Source organism: Anomalospiza imberbis, chromosome 18 (genome assembly GCF_031753505.1).
Source record: "Anomalospiza imberbis isolate Cuckoo-Finch-1a 21T00152 chromosome 18, ASM3175350v1, whole genome shotgun sequence".
Taxonomy (NCBI): Eukaryota; Metazoa; Chordata; class Aves; order Passeriformes; family Viduidae; genus Anomalospiza; species Anomalospiza imberbis.
The window spans coordinates 2,213,023-2,229,123 of record NC_089698.1 but is presented as its reverse complement, the minus strand read 5'-3'; positions in this window follow the sequence as shown (position 1 = coordinate 2,229,123).

The following is a 16,101-nucleotide window of genomic DNA, read 5'->3' as shown; positions in this document are numbered from 1 at the left end:
TTGCTTTTCCTCCCCTCATCTTCCTCCTCTTCAAAAACCAGCACGGCCCATTTCCCCAGGCTTTGCAAACACCTCTCCCAGACATTTACAGTGCAATATTTAGCAATGGGAAGTTGCTTCTTTGGCAAGTTTCCAAGCTGCTAAATGAGAAGTGCTGCAGGACGGCGATGTTTTCTCCCACTGGGTTAACACCCTTCCCCTCAACTGTGCACAGTGGGGCTTGAAGCCAAGTCTTGTTTCTTGGATACTCTGAGTAACAAGAGCTCATAGAAAAGCTATTGCAAGGCATAAATGTCAGTTTTCATGCACAGAAGATTCCACTTAGGCCCAATGCAGAGTACGTCCAGGCAGAACACAGGCCCTGGTGCCAGCTTTATGCACCCTTAGCTGAGAGCTGTCCATGGAACTGACCAAAGGAAAGTGTCAACAGTACACAGAAGCACTAAGCTGTCAACCAGAGTAGAAAGAGAACTGATCTCAACTTTGTGTGCAGACACAAAAGCGGGTAGCAAAGCTGCCCTCTGGTTTTACACTGACACACCTGCTGTCAGTTCAGCATTGTGGCTCCAGATTGGCACCAGCATTCTCAAAAAAAAAAAAAAAAAAAAAAAACCCAATCAAGGCAGCAACCTCCACCTCAGTTAAGGCTGCTAGTTAATCAGAACAGGGGCAGCACATTTTGGGAAACATACTTCCATGGGCTTTTACCATTGTTCCTTAGCCAGCATTGATCAGAGAACTAAAAAAGTTTGCCAAGTCCTCAAAAGATTTTAGTGTGAGAGATGCAGACCACATGTGCTGGATGGTAAACAGCTCTTGAGGATCAGAATAAAAAAGTCTTTATAGTCCAAGCAAACAAAAGTAAATGCCAGAATCTAAATGAAACAGAACTTTTCAAAAGCCTGAGGCTACTAAGATTTCAGAGCTGAAAGTGTAAACTTGTTTGTTTCTTCGAAAGACCTAAAGCACACCATGTTGTCAAGAGAGGTGATGTTCCCAGCAGGGCAGCAGTGTCTTTTGATTCTCATCTTGTTTCCAAGCCCCCATCTGAGTAAAGTCAGTCCATGATATTGCTTGAGCCTCCTATTAAAGCTGCATGTAGTCGGTTACTTTGTAAGAGGGTAGGCAGCAGAGAGGAATATTGTCAAAGAGGCAAATACCATTTATACCATTTACTGAATACAGCCTAAGTCACAGCACCAGAAACACAGAGAAAGCTTTGAAATACTTTGCTTTTCTTCTTTAAAGGCATGTGTGCTAAACCAGATCTGAAAGAAGGAAAGAGTTTACTTTTGGGGACCACAAATCTGAGGACCAAGTAAAAGCATACAGATAGGAAAGGACTGCAATTTAGCCATCACAGACTGGTGCTGCTGGGTATGTAGAATTGTTCCACAAAGATCCTTGGCCCTGTTTCAAGCATCCTCAGAAGCACATCAGTGAAGCTTTGTGCAGAAGACTGCCTAGAATTTTAACCCAGTTGGGAACTAAAGGTTCCTGCAGGATAAATCCTCAGGCAAACGTCCCACTTGGCCCTGGGACACACTGCCTCTGTGAAGGCTGATGAATGCCTGCAGCTTTGAGGTTAGACAGATTTGGTTTATTTAAACTAAAGTTTTGGCTGCTGCAGCATAAACCTACTACTGCTCATGCAGTCCTGGGGCTGTGCAGGGCTGTTCCCCCACTTCAGCACAACTGGTGCTGCGGCTGCCAGCAGCTGCTGCTCCGCTTCCTCCGAGCGTGTCTGCTCTCTGCAGATGGCTCTGCAGCATCACTGCCACGGAGCAGGATGAAATGCAGCCTGGTAGCCTCCTCCTAGCCCAAACCCCTCCTTCCCTGGCCCACTGCTGTCGGTTTTCCCCCACCTCAGTTTCTCTCCCAGTGCATTAACCAGCCCCGCCTGGCTGGTTTCAGTGATGCTGCTCTGTTTATCCCAGGATGAACACACACAACCAATCTGTTCAGCAAGTCTCAACAGTCCTGGCAAAGGAGGCCTCCATCTGGAGTGTCCATCTTTGCTGCCTTCAGCTCTGGAGGAGGAGAGAAGTGACAACAAACTTGGGGGCAAAGGAGAGCCAAAAAGTATCTGAATATCACCCCTTCTAGCGACCACACGGGTCAGCAGCCAACATGTATGACATGAATAATTTGGCTTCTGGTTTTTTTTTTTTGTTTGTTTGTTTTTTTTTTTTTTTTGTTTTTGTTTTTTTTTTTTTTGGGGGGGGGGTGGTTCTTTAGGTCACTCAGAAAAATTCCGGGGATTTATATAACCACTCTCTACCAGGGAACTTAGTTTACGTGGGCAGAGTCAGCCCAAATCAGGTGCAAGATGAGGCACGGGACATGGAAAAACGCAATGTCAGTAGAGAGGCTGGAAAAGATGTTTTGAGATTAGCGATGGTTTGACACTTGAAGCTCATCCCACCTCACACAATCCACACTGGTACCATGTAGAGAATACAGGGAGAAGGCAATGTCCCTCTCCCTCTCCAAATCCTTAACAAACACACAAACCAACGATGAGAGAGTGCACAAATTTGAAAAGCTTGTAAAGCAGCACCAACACTTTAGTTCTTTTTATGGCCCTATGGGTAAACAGAAGAAGCATGGTTCACCTTGAGCCTCTTTTATTCCCCTTAAGAAATTCTTTCCAGTGCTGTTTTACAGGTTTGCACAGCCTTGCAATGAACAGACACCCCACAGCAAACCAGGCATTTAAAAAACACACTAAGCTACCATGAAGTAAATTACTGCCTTAACAGCCAGGCACCTACAGGTATAATTGGGTTTCATTTAAAGAACAAATTAAAGCAATGTGCATATTAGCTGTGAGTCTGCAAGGGGGCAGAAAAAGACAGTCTGGATACTTTCCAAAGTGCACAAGATTAAAGAAGCCCTGCCAAAACAGCTCCCAGGAGACAGCAGTCACACCAAGAAGGACCAGCTCCCAAGGAGAGCCAGACCCACACCCGGGTATATCTGTAGGCAGGCTCCCATCAGAGGGGCAAGGGAAGGCTGCATTTGAACCATAAACTCCAAAGCAGAGGAAGATTTGGGTCAACAAGAACATTGACAGGGACAGAAAAGACCAGGGCAGGGTGAGCAGTTGGATGGATGTTGCAGTTGTTGGGTGATAATGCTCATTCATGCCCTTTTCCTAAAGCCCAGGGGCAGCCATACAGAATTCCCTCTCCCAGTATCAAATCCAGCACTTCAGTATATTTTAGGGCTTTACTAGTACCTATAACTTCTGTTAAATCCCAGTTCCAAAGGCTTAAGTGGGAAAAACATAACCTCAAAGCACTCACCAAAAATTTCTTACAACAAAGTACTCCACTGCAGTGACAGCATGTCTCAGGCCAGTTTCCTCAGCTATACAACTGTTGCTACTGCAGGAATATTTGACTAGATCCAGTCTCCTCAGATCCAGATGTCTCCTCAAAGGGATAGGACTTGTTTCCTTACTAGCTTAGCCTCCTCTACCCACACCTCTTCTGCTTGCCATCTTTTTTGCTGCTGCTGAAGAGGAAAGCGAAGGATGAAAACAATCAACCAGCTGAAAGGGAAAATAAGTAACAGCCATACAGGGCTTCAAAGTTAAGCAAGGAAGTAATTAGTGGAACAGCTGAAAGAGGAAGGCATCAAGAAAAGGCAAAATGGTAAAAGAGCCAGATGAAAGTAGGGAGAGATAATGAAGAGACTATTAGCAGCCTCAAGGCTTGTCTTGGATGTTATCCTCCAGTTATTTTTCCCACCCTGTCCCTGGAGGAGTGCCTTTCCTTCAAACCACTTTAATTTCTGAACTCTGTACTGCTCCCTGTCCACAGTCAGAGTCCAGATCTAACTGCTGCTTTCCCTCTTCTGACTCTGAAGGCCACTGAAAGTCTTAGCACTCGCCTTCCCCAGACAAAGCACCTGGATTTCAGCTGTGCAAGCCAGTCTGCGTCGGGCAGGGATTGTTCTCTGAACAGCACCGCTCTCAGTCCTGCCCTGCAGAGCCAAAAGACTCAGATGACTCTGCTGAAGAAGGGCACAGTCAGACCTTTAGAGCAGGGGAACAACTTGACATGAAATCCTGCTGGAGCCCTGCAGAGGGAGGCCTGGTTGGTGTCAGTTCAGAACATGAGACTGTAATAATATTTGCCCTTGGTTCAACTTCATATACTATGTACAAAAGCCTCTGTTTGAATGAAGGAATGGCCAGGGAAACATTAACTGAGAAGAGCCAAGAAACTCAAAGCAAAGTCCCAATCCTTTTTGTCTGGAAATCTAACTGTTTTGGAAAGAAACAAGAACACACTGAAGGTAGACAAGGAAAGCTCAAAATACATTTCGTGCTGAATTTTCTCAGTTTTCTGTGATGATATTTAAGAAGGAGAGAGCAAGGACATGTGTTCCACAGAAAGGGTTCAAAAATATGCCATTTTTTTCCTCCTCATTCAGGGAACCAGTCTGGCTGTCAGAGCAGCCTTGGTCTCCTGGATAAATAAAATCACAGTGTTTTTTTCATAGCCTGCAGGGTGGAAAGTAAAAAAGCAGCAGTCAGGCAATCTAGCCTCACCCTGGCTCCAATTTTGACCTAGGACAAACCACTTGCTCACATGGCTCAGGAACAGTTATGAGGGGACGTGTGCCACTGCTTTTGCAGCCATCTAAACCACAATGCCTTCACCATTCCCTGCCCCACCTTTGCTTTGTACATTTGGAGGGTTGCTGTGCTGCACATTGAATGCCAGGGCCTTTGGTGGCTCCGGATCCTGGCACTCCAGGAAAAAAAAATATAAGCTGATTGTCAAGAGAAGAGTAAACCTGGTCCAAGGCCGGAGAGATGTCAGGATATAGTAAAGTTTTTCTCCATCCCTCACCTAGACCACGCTGCTTTCAGCACAGCATTCAGATAATGGCCTTGGCAGTTGTTTTTGCCACTGATAAGACAGACTGGCCCACTGAGAGATTTTTGGGCCTGTACATACCATTTAATATTTTGGTTTGGTCATATGAATGCTAGTTACCAAAGCTTTCTGGGCAACAAAGACCAGCGCAGCAGTGCTGAAGCACCAATATTTACGATTTTCCAGTTGACTGTGTTTTTCCAAATATGTTTGAGAAGGTCCAGGCAGGCGTACCTGCCCCAGACACTACCCCTTTCTCCTTGAGGTGTATTTACCCAGAGGGCAGGTGTTTTATATTTCAGAAAACATTCAAGTAGGAAAACATTTGTACAGGCAGGTTCACCTCAGAGGACTTATTTTCTTTCTCCCTTTTTTGTGGGAATAAAGAGCTTTCACCAGACCCTGGAGCTACTCACTAGCTAACCCTGTGTGCGCGTGAGGCCACGCAGAGCCAAGGCACAGGTGGGGGACATCTGTGCTGCCAGCTCCAGGGAGGCAGCCTGCCTTTGGCACTGCTAGGCTGAGGCAGGAGGGTGACATTATGGATACCTTGTCTAACAGTTCAGATGTGACTTAGATATGCACACAAGAAGCAGCTGCATACAGCTAGAGCTGCTTGTAGGATTTTATTTATTTATTTAATGCTAAAGCAAAGGTCCTCAGCCTTGTGGGCTCTGGATGGGCTGCAATGGGCAGGTAACCTGAGTCAGCTGCAGGAGCCTGATGAACCCAGTAATGTGTCACCAACCCATGAAGCATCAGCTCTGCCAGATTTCTCCAGATACCTGCTGCTCCCCACAGATAGAGGGAAGAAAGGGCCAGCCCTGAAACAGGCAGAGCCTGAAGCAGATCTGGCCAGGAAAGCCTGAGAATGCTGTGACCTGAAAGGTTACAATTATTCACAATTGTTCCTTTGCTAACTGGGCATCTTCTGCATGAGGGTTTGTCAAAAGCCGGCTGCTCCTTTCAGGAGAGGGAGCCAAAGCCCAAACAGAGCACCAAGGCCAGCAGTGCCAGGCCTGTGCCAAGCAGCCCCAGCCCCAACACACCTGAGAGCAGTGAGCAGAGCAGGGGAGGTGGCAGCCAGCTCCAGCTGAATCCACAGCACAGCCTGGGAATGCAGGGCAGGGTCAGACACAGCCCAGTCAGCACCAAGCAAGGTCAAGACAAGAACAGTCAACGATTTAGGGACCACACCAACAAAGTCCATGAGCAGACTTCCCTACAGCACTGCTTGGAGAGAGGGGAGAGCCTCAGGTCTGAGCTGAACTGGATTCAAGGACCCACCCCTTAGGCAGAGAATTTGGGTGGAGGCCCCAGGTGAGGCTCGTCAGGGCCATTAGGGACCATTGATCCCCTCAGGGCTAATGACCACCTCAGGTGTGGCTAATCAGGGCAGGGACAGCAGCAGTACAAGAAGGAAAACACACAAGGACAGATTTCAGTTCTTGTGATGGCAGTTTGTGCTATAAGCAGCTGAAGAGGGGTTTCTTTATGTAAGGATGTATGAAAAGGATTTTCTTATGTGAAGGAATATTGTCTTATATTAATTAATCCTGCTCTCTGCCAAAGTCTGCTGCAAAAGAGCAGGATGTCCTCTGAAAAAATGAAGCAGAGAGGTTCTCATGACCCAGCTAGTCCAGCCACCTGAGATCCCAGTCCAGTGCTCTGCTACATCACGTTGCCTTTAATTTTATTTTCACATTGCTCCCCGTTCTTATAAGCCAAGATGTAGAATCTAAAATTGTCTCCTATGTTTGCTGAAGTTTGGAAACTGGAAGCAAGCCCTGTAACTGCAGCCTATGTCTAAAGAGCCAACTCATTTGTCTTGTCAGTAGCTTCTTTCTTTTGATCTCCAGAGCTATTCACAGCTCAGTCCTTTCCAGAGATGACTTGTTGCAATTTGCTTTGGTTTGAACCAGGCTTTGAAACTAGTGACCAGCATGCACAACACTTCTGCACAAGATCTTGAGGAAACAGCAGGGTAATTTATGAGACAAACTACTAGTATTCAAAGGATAACATATTTTCAGCAGAAGTCCCCTTTCTTCAAAGGAAAAAATGCATTTTGCTTTGTGAACTTGTGTTTTTATAGATACACATATAACAAATATTTATTTTACACCCACAATGCCTGTGGCAAGATGTGTGTAGAAAGGTCAAATGAAAGGAAGAGATGTTGTCTGAAGGTGGCTGCTCCCAGCCCCTGTGCAGTTTAAAGCAGGATTGTGACATGCCCTGTGGAAGCAGCCAGCGAGGGCTGGCCTCCCACTGGGCAGTGCTGGAGCAGGAGCACGCCAGCATCTGACACAGGAATGGAACCTGTGGGAATCATCTGGCAGCAAGGAGGCTGCAGGGGAAACAAGCTCAGGCAGATAATTAAAAAGACACGAACGGCCTGGAATGGCCTGGATGTCCATGGTAATGATCCCAGTCCCATCCTTCCCTCCACACGTTCCTTGGAACAACTCCCTCACTGGGATCCTGAGGAAAGCTGTGTCTTTACACAAAGTGCCTTCTTCTGTGTGCTAGGACAATGAAAATGGATCACAGCTCTTGCTGGAATTAGTCCTAAGGTGGGAACTCAGCCATTCTGGAGCACATATGGGGTCAGGTCAGGTTTTTCCCTACAAACAGGAGAAGCCATGTGGTTTTCGTATAATTTGGAACGTTTTCTTACAGAATGAAGATTGATTAGATGCCTGGAGTTCCCCAGAAACAATGTTGATAGTGTTAGCAGCCTGCACACCACAAGAACCCATTCATAAAAAAAAAAAAAGTCCTCATTTTTAAATTTATTTTTTTTTAAACTTTATGTTCTTGGAAAAAGAAGCTTATTGAGTAACTATCTGAGTTCCTCTTTCATCACCTTGTCATAAATCCCACAGGCTCTGAATTCCTTTAACAATCTCTCAGTTAAATTGTGACCTGCCTATTCTAATAAATAAACCTTTTTTTTCTTCCCCCCCCAAAAAAGCTGGAAACATCCAAGGAGTTGCTCCCCCTTGCCCTTGCCCTGAGTTCTAGTAATTGAGACATCAAAGCAGATGGAAAATCAAGGTTGTGCCTGTACAATCCCTGGGCATTAACCTTTCTGTTTAGATCATTTGCAAACAGGGCAATTAACTTTTGCCAACATAGATCCCCCTCTGAAGTTTCAGCCATACGTTCTTCTATCACTATTTATGTGAAGCATGGAACAGCTGCTGCCTTTCACCCTGAGGTGGCTGTTCCCTGAGGGCAGGTGAAATGTTCCTGGGTGTATTTTGTGCAAACTGACATCCCATCCTAACCCAGTTCCAAACCAAATTCATGGTGCTGCTATAAGGTGCAGAGGCTTTTTTTATCATCTTCACAAACACTGGCAGATAAATTTGATACTGACAGGTAAATTTGATACTGCATACTGTCAAGGCTGGAGATGATACTGGTGTAAAAGGTAAACAAAGGAAAAAAAACTACCTAAAATTCATAGACCAAGAGAGTGCACTTAAAAAATGATCCCTGGGCAGATAGGAAGCAGTGTCACCTTAACTCCACCGAACTGGCGCTTTGCTTCCTTATGGAGCCCTGCAGATAATTTAAACATTTCAAAGAAACACAGGAACATCTGCATGAGGGCTCTTCTGCGCTCTGCTTTTGCCCCATCCCAAATTAAATCAGAAAGCTCGGCTATGGAGCAATGTTTAATTCACACTGCGCCTCATGGATGTAAACATTTCACTGACATCCCGAGAAAAGATAATGCCAAGCCTCCCAAGGATCCACAGCATTTTTGTAGCTGGTTGGACACGGTAACATATGCGTACCCATGTTATATGGAGCAAACAGGATGCATAAATGAGTGTTGCCCTTGGGCAAGAACAAATCAGGTGGTGCTCGTTTTCTCCCTAATTTGCTGGCATCGTTGTTCTGCTGGTGAGCCCCAGCAAAGCCCCCTGGCACATTTTCACTTATATTTAGCTCAGGCCTCTGAACAGTGAACATTCAGGAAGAGAGACTGAAATGGGACCAGGCTTCAATGAAAAGCTGGCCCCTAACACACACACACACACACACACACACACACACACACACACACGCTTAAGTGCTCTATGCAGTGAACACATGATTGTGCTTAGGACAATATGCTGCTCCCAAAAAGGGTTTGCAGGTTGCCTTGTAGAGGAGGTGGTGGCAAAGTGCCAACGACAGACACGGCTCATAAGCTCCATTTCTCTACAGTTTCTGCCTCTTCCTGTCATACAGGACAGTCCCACTAAACCAGATACAAAATAGAACCTTAGAATAACTGAATGCAAGGTGTCCCTGGCTGTCCTAGAGGACCTGGATGGAACACTGTAGATTCAGAATATATCAGTGGTACAGGACAGAAATATGCATCTTTCCCTCTTGAGGCATCAAATTACAGAGTGGAGGTGTGACATGCTGCCAGTCCAGAATGTGTCCCTGATGTCCTTCAGCAGGGGTAATTCACAGTAATCCCCAGGACATCTAAGCACATGCTGATTCAGCCAAGCATTTTTTGTGTGTGCTTCAGTTCTTCAGTGATGGGCAACCAGTGTGTGATGCTCCCTGTGAAGTGTGACCACCCGAGCATCTGGAACCTGGTTCTGCTTTTAGAATTAGCCTGTTTCACCAGTAGATGATTAGAAGTGACCCCCACTTCTGGCAGGAGTCCCCCAAAACCATACTCTGTCAGGACCTCAGTTCTTCACTGCCCCACATGCTGCTCACATTGAGCCTCCAGTGACCCCCACCCACTGCTGAGACCCAGTAAATTTTTCTGGGTATCCAAGTCCTGGAGAAAGAGCCTCGCCATCGTACTCAGCTTGGGAGGTGCAGATGAACACCAGAGCTTCTCTCCAAAGCTTCCTGGCAGGATCTGACTTGGAGCAGACGGAGGGAGAGAAGAAATTTGAAAACACCCTTTCCCCTTTCAGAGCAGTGAGCTGGAAATCAGTCTGCCTGCCAGCTCTTGTGGTGTAGTTGCCAGGCAGTAGTACTGCTCTGCAGGCCAGGATCAACAAACTACACATTTGTATTCTCACCAGGGCCAGCATTATTACTGCCACAACTTAACACCCTTAAACAGGGACTGCTGCAGCTGAGAGAGCTGTCTTGGGAATCAGGAGAATCACAGCAACCAGTTATGAAGCACCCAAAGAAAAGAGTGGTGGCTATAAACCTCATGGAGAGGGCAAACTCCTTCCTGTTGTGGACAGAAAACAAGGTATCTGATACCCAGATGGATAGAAAAAGATATATAGGAAGGAAATAGACAAACTAGTTGAAATGGAGCCCTTTGGATGGACTTCCTGATGGCTTGACCACAGCCACCAGCATTGCTCCAGCAGGATGCTGTCACTAGCACTGTGGGAATTAGGACTGACATCCACCACAGTCTGTAGGCACAAGCAAGCCCACTGCCACCTGACTAAGGGCTTCTAACTTTCTCCATCTTTCTCCCTCATGTGGCCACTTGTACAACCTCAGCAAGTGACCAGTTATGTGTGTTCAGCCAAGGGTTCAGCAGTTCAGTTCAGCCAGCAAGCAGTACCAGACACAAAGAAACACTTGTGCCAGTAGAAATAAAATTGAGATGCTGGAAACACTTTGCTTTTTCCAAACACAGATCTGACTCAGGTCACTGTAGAGAGCTGGAGTGAACTCCAGGTGAAAGGGTTTAGACATGGGATTACAGCCTGATATTCCCTGTCAGAATTTCACAGTGATCCCTTCATGGCACACAGCGATGGTGAATGGCAGGATAGAAATTCATTGTTACCAAGGGTTTTCTTCTCACCCTGGATTCTTGTGAACATCTCAGATCATGGACGAGACAAACAAGGAAAAGTGTAAATTCTGTGCTTTGACCAGTTTTTCTTCCCTTCTGGCACAGCCCCTCTTGCTGGCTCCCAAAACTACTGCTGCAGACAAACTGCATCATGGAGGGTCCTCTCCATTTCCTAGGACTGAGGATGACAGTCTTACATTTCCCAGGAGTTATTACTGCTGAAAATCTTCTTGAAGAGAAAACCAGATCATCCCTTGAGACACCACCTTCTATCTCAATCTTCCAGGGTTGATGCTTCACAGGAAAAGTCTTCATCAAGAGGTCTTAACATTGAGCCTGTGGAACACCATCTTCTCCCTTTTTGTTGTTTATTTCAACAAACAGCTAAAGATTCTCTGGCCAGAGAGGAGACCAAATCACCTCATCACCTCTGACAAGCTCATACCAATGTACCATCATGGTGACTGTAAAGCTGCGGATGGCTCCAAATCAGGATTTATTTTTAGGTTTCCAGACTGTGCATGCTCTTGCCAAAAGAGCCTGGTCCAAAGTATATTCAAGTCCACGATAAAAATGTCTAATGGTGTGAATGACCTTTGGATCAGCTCCAAACACTGTGCACTGATATTAGCACTGGGGCTGGCTGGGGATTCCCTTTGGGAAGGCTGCCCAGTAAAGAGGCAGTTTTCACAAAATTGAAATTTTCAGGGAGAAAAACATCCTGATTTTGAACCTTCTTTCCTTTCACAATAGAGAAATAAAAATAGCCCCCTTTTTTCAATTAAGAAAAGTCTAGAAGAAATATTTTCTTCAGGGCCAGTTGGAACAAAATCAGAAACTATGTTTTGGTTTGAATGTGTTCAATAAACCATTAAAACCTCATTTTCCTATAAGTACACAGTCTCAGTGGGTTGTGGTTTAGATGTCTCATCTTTTCTGCAGGCTGTTTCCTTGAGGACTCCATCTGCCATGGTGCAGAGACTCTTAAGGTCTGTGAGACATGACAGCAGCTACACATTGTTCCCTGAAAAATACAGGTATTAAGTTACTGCATGAGAGCTGCTAGAAGAAAATACAATTCAAGGCTGGTGTTCAGCATTGAGTGGAGTTAAAGTGAAGCTTTTAGGGTTAATTGAGCAAACTAAAGTGAAACACATCAATTTGGAGCATACCAGAGGTTTTGATCAAAAAATGTTGGGGCAAAACTTATTTCCTTCTGCAAAGCAAGATGTTTTGAAGTTTTATTCCAGGAAGAATTTGGAAAAATTGATGTTTCTTGACAGCCAGAGAGAAAAAGGTTTCAAGAGAGCAAACCTCCCTTTCACTGCACTGCTGTTATTAAGAAAGCAAGAAAGGTGAGGAAGGAAGATGTGGGAAGCTTACTGCTCTGTAGCTGAAAAGTCCTGCAGAAATGAGCACCAAACAGCCAAACTCTCTCTGCAACTGTATGCCTTTGTATTTCCAGGATCCTTTCACAGGATGACATGCAATGCACCAAGGAGGAGAGATTAAAGAATCCCCAGCTGATGAGAGAGTTTTGAGTAACCATTTCCCTGGGTGCCTCAGCTCACCATGGCAAGAACACATCTCTAGGGCTTTATAGGCTTTCTCAGATCTAATTTCACCTTCACTGCATTGTTGTCTTTCCTGGAAATGTTAATGGTTCAAGTAAGGGAGGCCAGAATTCATTCCTGTCTCACTTGCCACCCAGCTGACAGGTGGTGTGAAAGTGAAGTGGCATGTGGAGCAAGCACAGGGAAAATCACCTTTTGATCTCACTGCAGGTGGTCCTCAAACCAGGTCATGCTTGAGAAGGGAAAATGCTTCAGCAGGGAAAATAAGGAGAGGCTGGGCTGCAGCTGTCTGTTTTGGGGCAGTCTCCAGTTCAGAAGAATATGTGCCTTTCTCTCACTGCCAATTTTAGAGCCTTTATAAATACCACACCTAAATAAAATGGAATAAAATAAACTATGCTCTTCAAGCACCCCACACCCTTTAATCACCCTCCCTGAGAACATCCAAAAGCTGCAGAGATGCACAAGGGCAGGAATTACTGTTAAAAATAACCAGTCTAGGGAGGAAAGCAATTTATGCTGGGTCTGGAGCAAGGATGAGGTTCCACTTCCTTCTGAGAATCAAGTGAACAATGTCAACCCAGAGCCCGCTGTGCAGTCAGCAGTGACTTCCATAGCACAACTCACAACCTGTAGCAGCACACACAGAGTCAGGACACCGGGTGGGAGAGCAGCCAGCCCATTCCCTGTCACTTGTCCAGTGACAATATTTCACAACCATCCCATCCCATCCTCACTTGCAAATCTGTCCCTTCATGTGCACAGTTTTGTTTTACCACGAAGCACAAAACATCATTTTCTGATTATTTGGCCTTTGTCCTGTGAATGCTTCCAGGCTCAGCACAGATTTAGGGCTATTCCCTAGGGTCTTATACTCACAGACAGATATTTGCCAATTCCCAATATGTCCAGATATATAGCCACCTTTTCTGAACAAGGTGCTTGAGCAGAAATGAGATGCAAGACAGATGCAGCACTAATTACCTCTGAACCAAGTGTAGTTCAAAACACAGCTCTTAGAGAAGATAATGCCACTCACCTTTGAACTGGACCATGCGACCTATAAATGTCAGGTCTGGAATATACACTACAGTATGGTATTTATAAGTGCCTTTTTACTATTGCTATTATTATTGTTATTATTTTCCTTTTTTCCTAGGGACTGAATGTTTGGGGACTGTGGCAGGAGAGGTCTGTACATCTGGAAAGCGTCAGATTTAACGCCCAAAGTCATCAGCCCAGGTCAGCTAAAAGTACATGTTTGCTTCCAGCAGCAGCTGTGCAAACTCCTGTTGCCTTGGTTGTGCAGGGCTTATGTAAAGATTCCTCAAAGACAGTGCCCTCTTTGTGAGCCCATAGCTCTGCTGATCCCTGGCAATTCCAACCCCAGTTTCAAAAAGAAACGGGCCTAAAATGGCACTCCCACCGCAAACAGATGTATTTCAGCCTCTGTCTAAGGCAGCATTCATTTCATCATGAAAAGGAAAACACCATAATTTAGGGTCACACGTCTCCTGCCTGTCAGTCAGGCACTGCCAGCTATTTTTACAGCATCCCAGGGTGTTGTGGCAGTCTAGAGAACAAGTGACACACCTTTCCAAAGGCAGTTCAGAACAATACCGTTCAGCGAAGCTTTGGGTTTGTCCCTGGTTGTTTTTTTTCCCCTGAACAGGCTTGAAATAAAATCTGTCTGTATTGCACATTTTTTCTACTGCACATTGATTTTCTTTGCTTTCCATTGCTTCATGGACTGCAAAATCCACAGTGCAGGTTCAGCATTAGAACTTTTTCCATGGGGCTGTGGCATGTGGGTGGAGCAGATGTACCATGAGAACAAACTCTCACACACCAGTGGCCAACAGCTGAAGAAAACTACACCTACTCTAAGAGAAGCAAAATTTCACTCACTGATTTCAGGAGCTGTCAGTTGCTTCTGTTTTATACTGAGATTTAAACTGGCCATTTTTTCTAACCTTATAAAAAACTATAATTAAAAACAATCCAGTAAAACTACCAGGCATCTGAAAGACACACAGAGGGCAGAGAGAAAACCGTTCCAAGCATCCCTGCCTTGTAGCCAAATATTATATCTGCAATGCAAACAGAACACCTCCATATTTACAGTTTGGTGGGAGTTTTGATCAGCTTTAGGGTTCAGACCACTGCTAATTAAATTCACCAAAAGTCTTTACATTGACTTTAATGAGCTCTGAGACAAGACTGGAACATACAGCATTCTATCAAGAATTCAAAGTGGGAAAAAACCCAACTCTGGTAAAACTCTTACTTTGGTATTTTTGAAAGTTGAATGCCTGAAGGGACTGCACTGCTCTGTCTGTGCAGTTTCAGCCTGCATGGATAAAAAGCCCTGCTGAGCCCCTCCTGACAGCGCCCGAGTTCCTCACATGGCAAAATCCACTGGCAGGTTTCATTACGATAATTGTGCAAGTTAATAGTACACTGTGGAGAAAGTGGGCAAGAAAACACAAGGGAGCAAAATCCAGATGATCAATCATCCTTTTCCCTGACACTGTCTTTACGTGGGTTGTTTTCACCAGGAATATACATCTAGTAATTGCCCAGATTCCTTGTTTTTTCAACATCATTCCTATGGCAAATGCCATTAGTTACTGTACTGTGGTGATTTAAAGCTGAAAATGTACTGTGACCTGAATCAAAAGACAGATTAACTTATCTGCTTTAACAAGGAGTTGCTTGAAGGCTCATAGGAAACACTGTATGAACTTACATTTCATAAAGCCAGTAATAGCTTTTCCTGTTACTTTTCTATGAGAGAAATACAAAAGGAAATGGGAGCTGGGTGCATAAAGGGAACTGCGTTGCAGAGCTTTAAGTCTGCAGGTCATCAATTCAAGGTAATTTAGCTGATGACTCCAGTGGTCTCAGCCCAGCTGCCAGGGGACAGGTGACCACACTTGGCCATCCACCAATGCTGAAACCTTGATGGCAACTCAGTGAATGCAGAGAGCTTTGACTGCCCAGCCTGCCCAAGCCTGAATTCCATGCTGGGGTGTTTGGCTCAGCCCCATCTGTTGAGCAGCTGGATACAGCACGGGCAGAACTGACGAGAGGTACCCAGGTCAGTCCCTCTGAGCACCACACAGAGGTCAGGCTCTCTCTGCCTCGGATAACGGAAATCAGAAAAGGCTGAGTGGATTCCAGTGATACAGGCTCACCCCTAGACAGCCGCAGAGGAGGACTGTTGGTGAGGGATCTGCTAAGAGCCTGCTGATGAGGATAAAGAAGTAGGAGACTTTTTCAGCAAATGACCTCCAACAACGACTTTACTGAGTTGCAGCATCTGTGGACCGATATCCTTCAGGAAGGCTCCATTCTCAGCTTCCACTCTTTCACTAGGAGAGATGCTCAGGTTGGTGTTCAGTGGGGTATTAGCTTAGACACAGGAACCAAAGACTTTTAACTTGAAAAGTTAGGACGGTGAGTTCTGACTTTTCCCCCCCATTTGTGGACTCTCAGCAGCAACGCGGCTCCTCTACAGTGAATTTAAGCTGACTAGAATTGCTTTTCTTGGTTTTCTTCCACAAGTGACAGGTTGACAGCTACTGCTCTTGGAAGAAGACGGCCTTCCAATCCTCAGGTCACCATATGGTGCCAAATAATTTCTTTCATGTCATACCTGATTTAGAGGAGGAGGAAATAAAGCTAAGAGAACATCTCCCCCATTGTCCATCACGTGTCACTGCATCATGCCGTTTTTAACGTGCCCCATCCCAACAGGCAATTTGAGAGCTGTTGCTGTCCTTCCAAACTTTATAAACGTGCTAAATGGGGTGGATAGCTGGAGAAGAAATGTGCC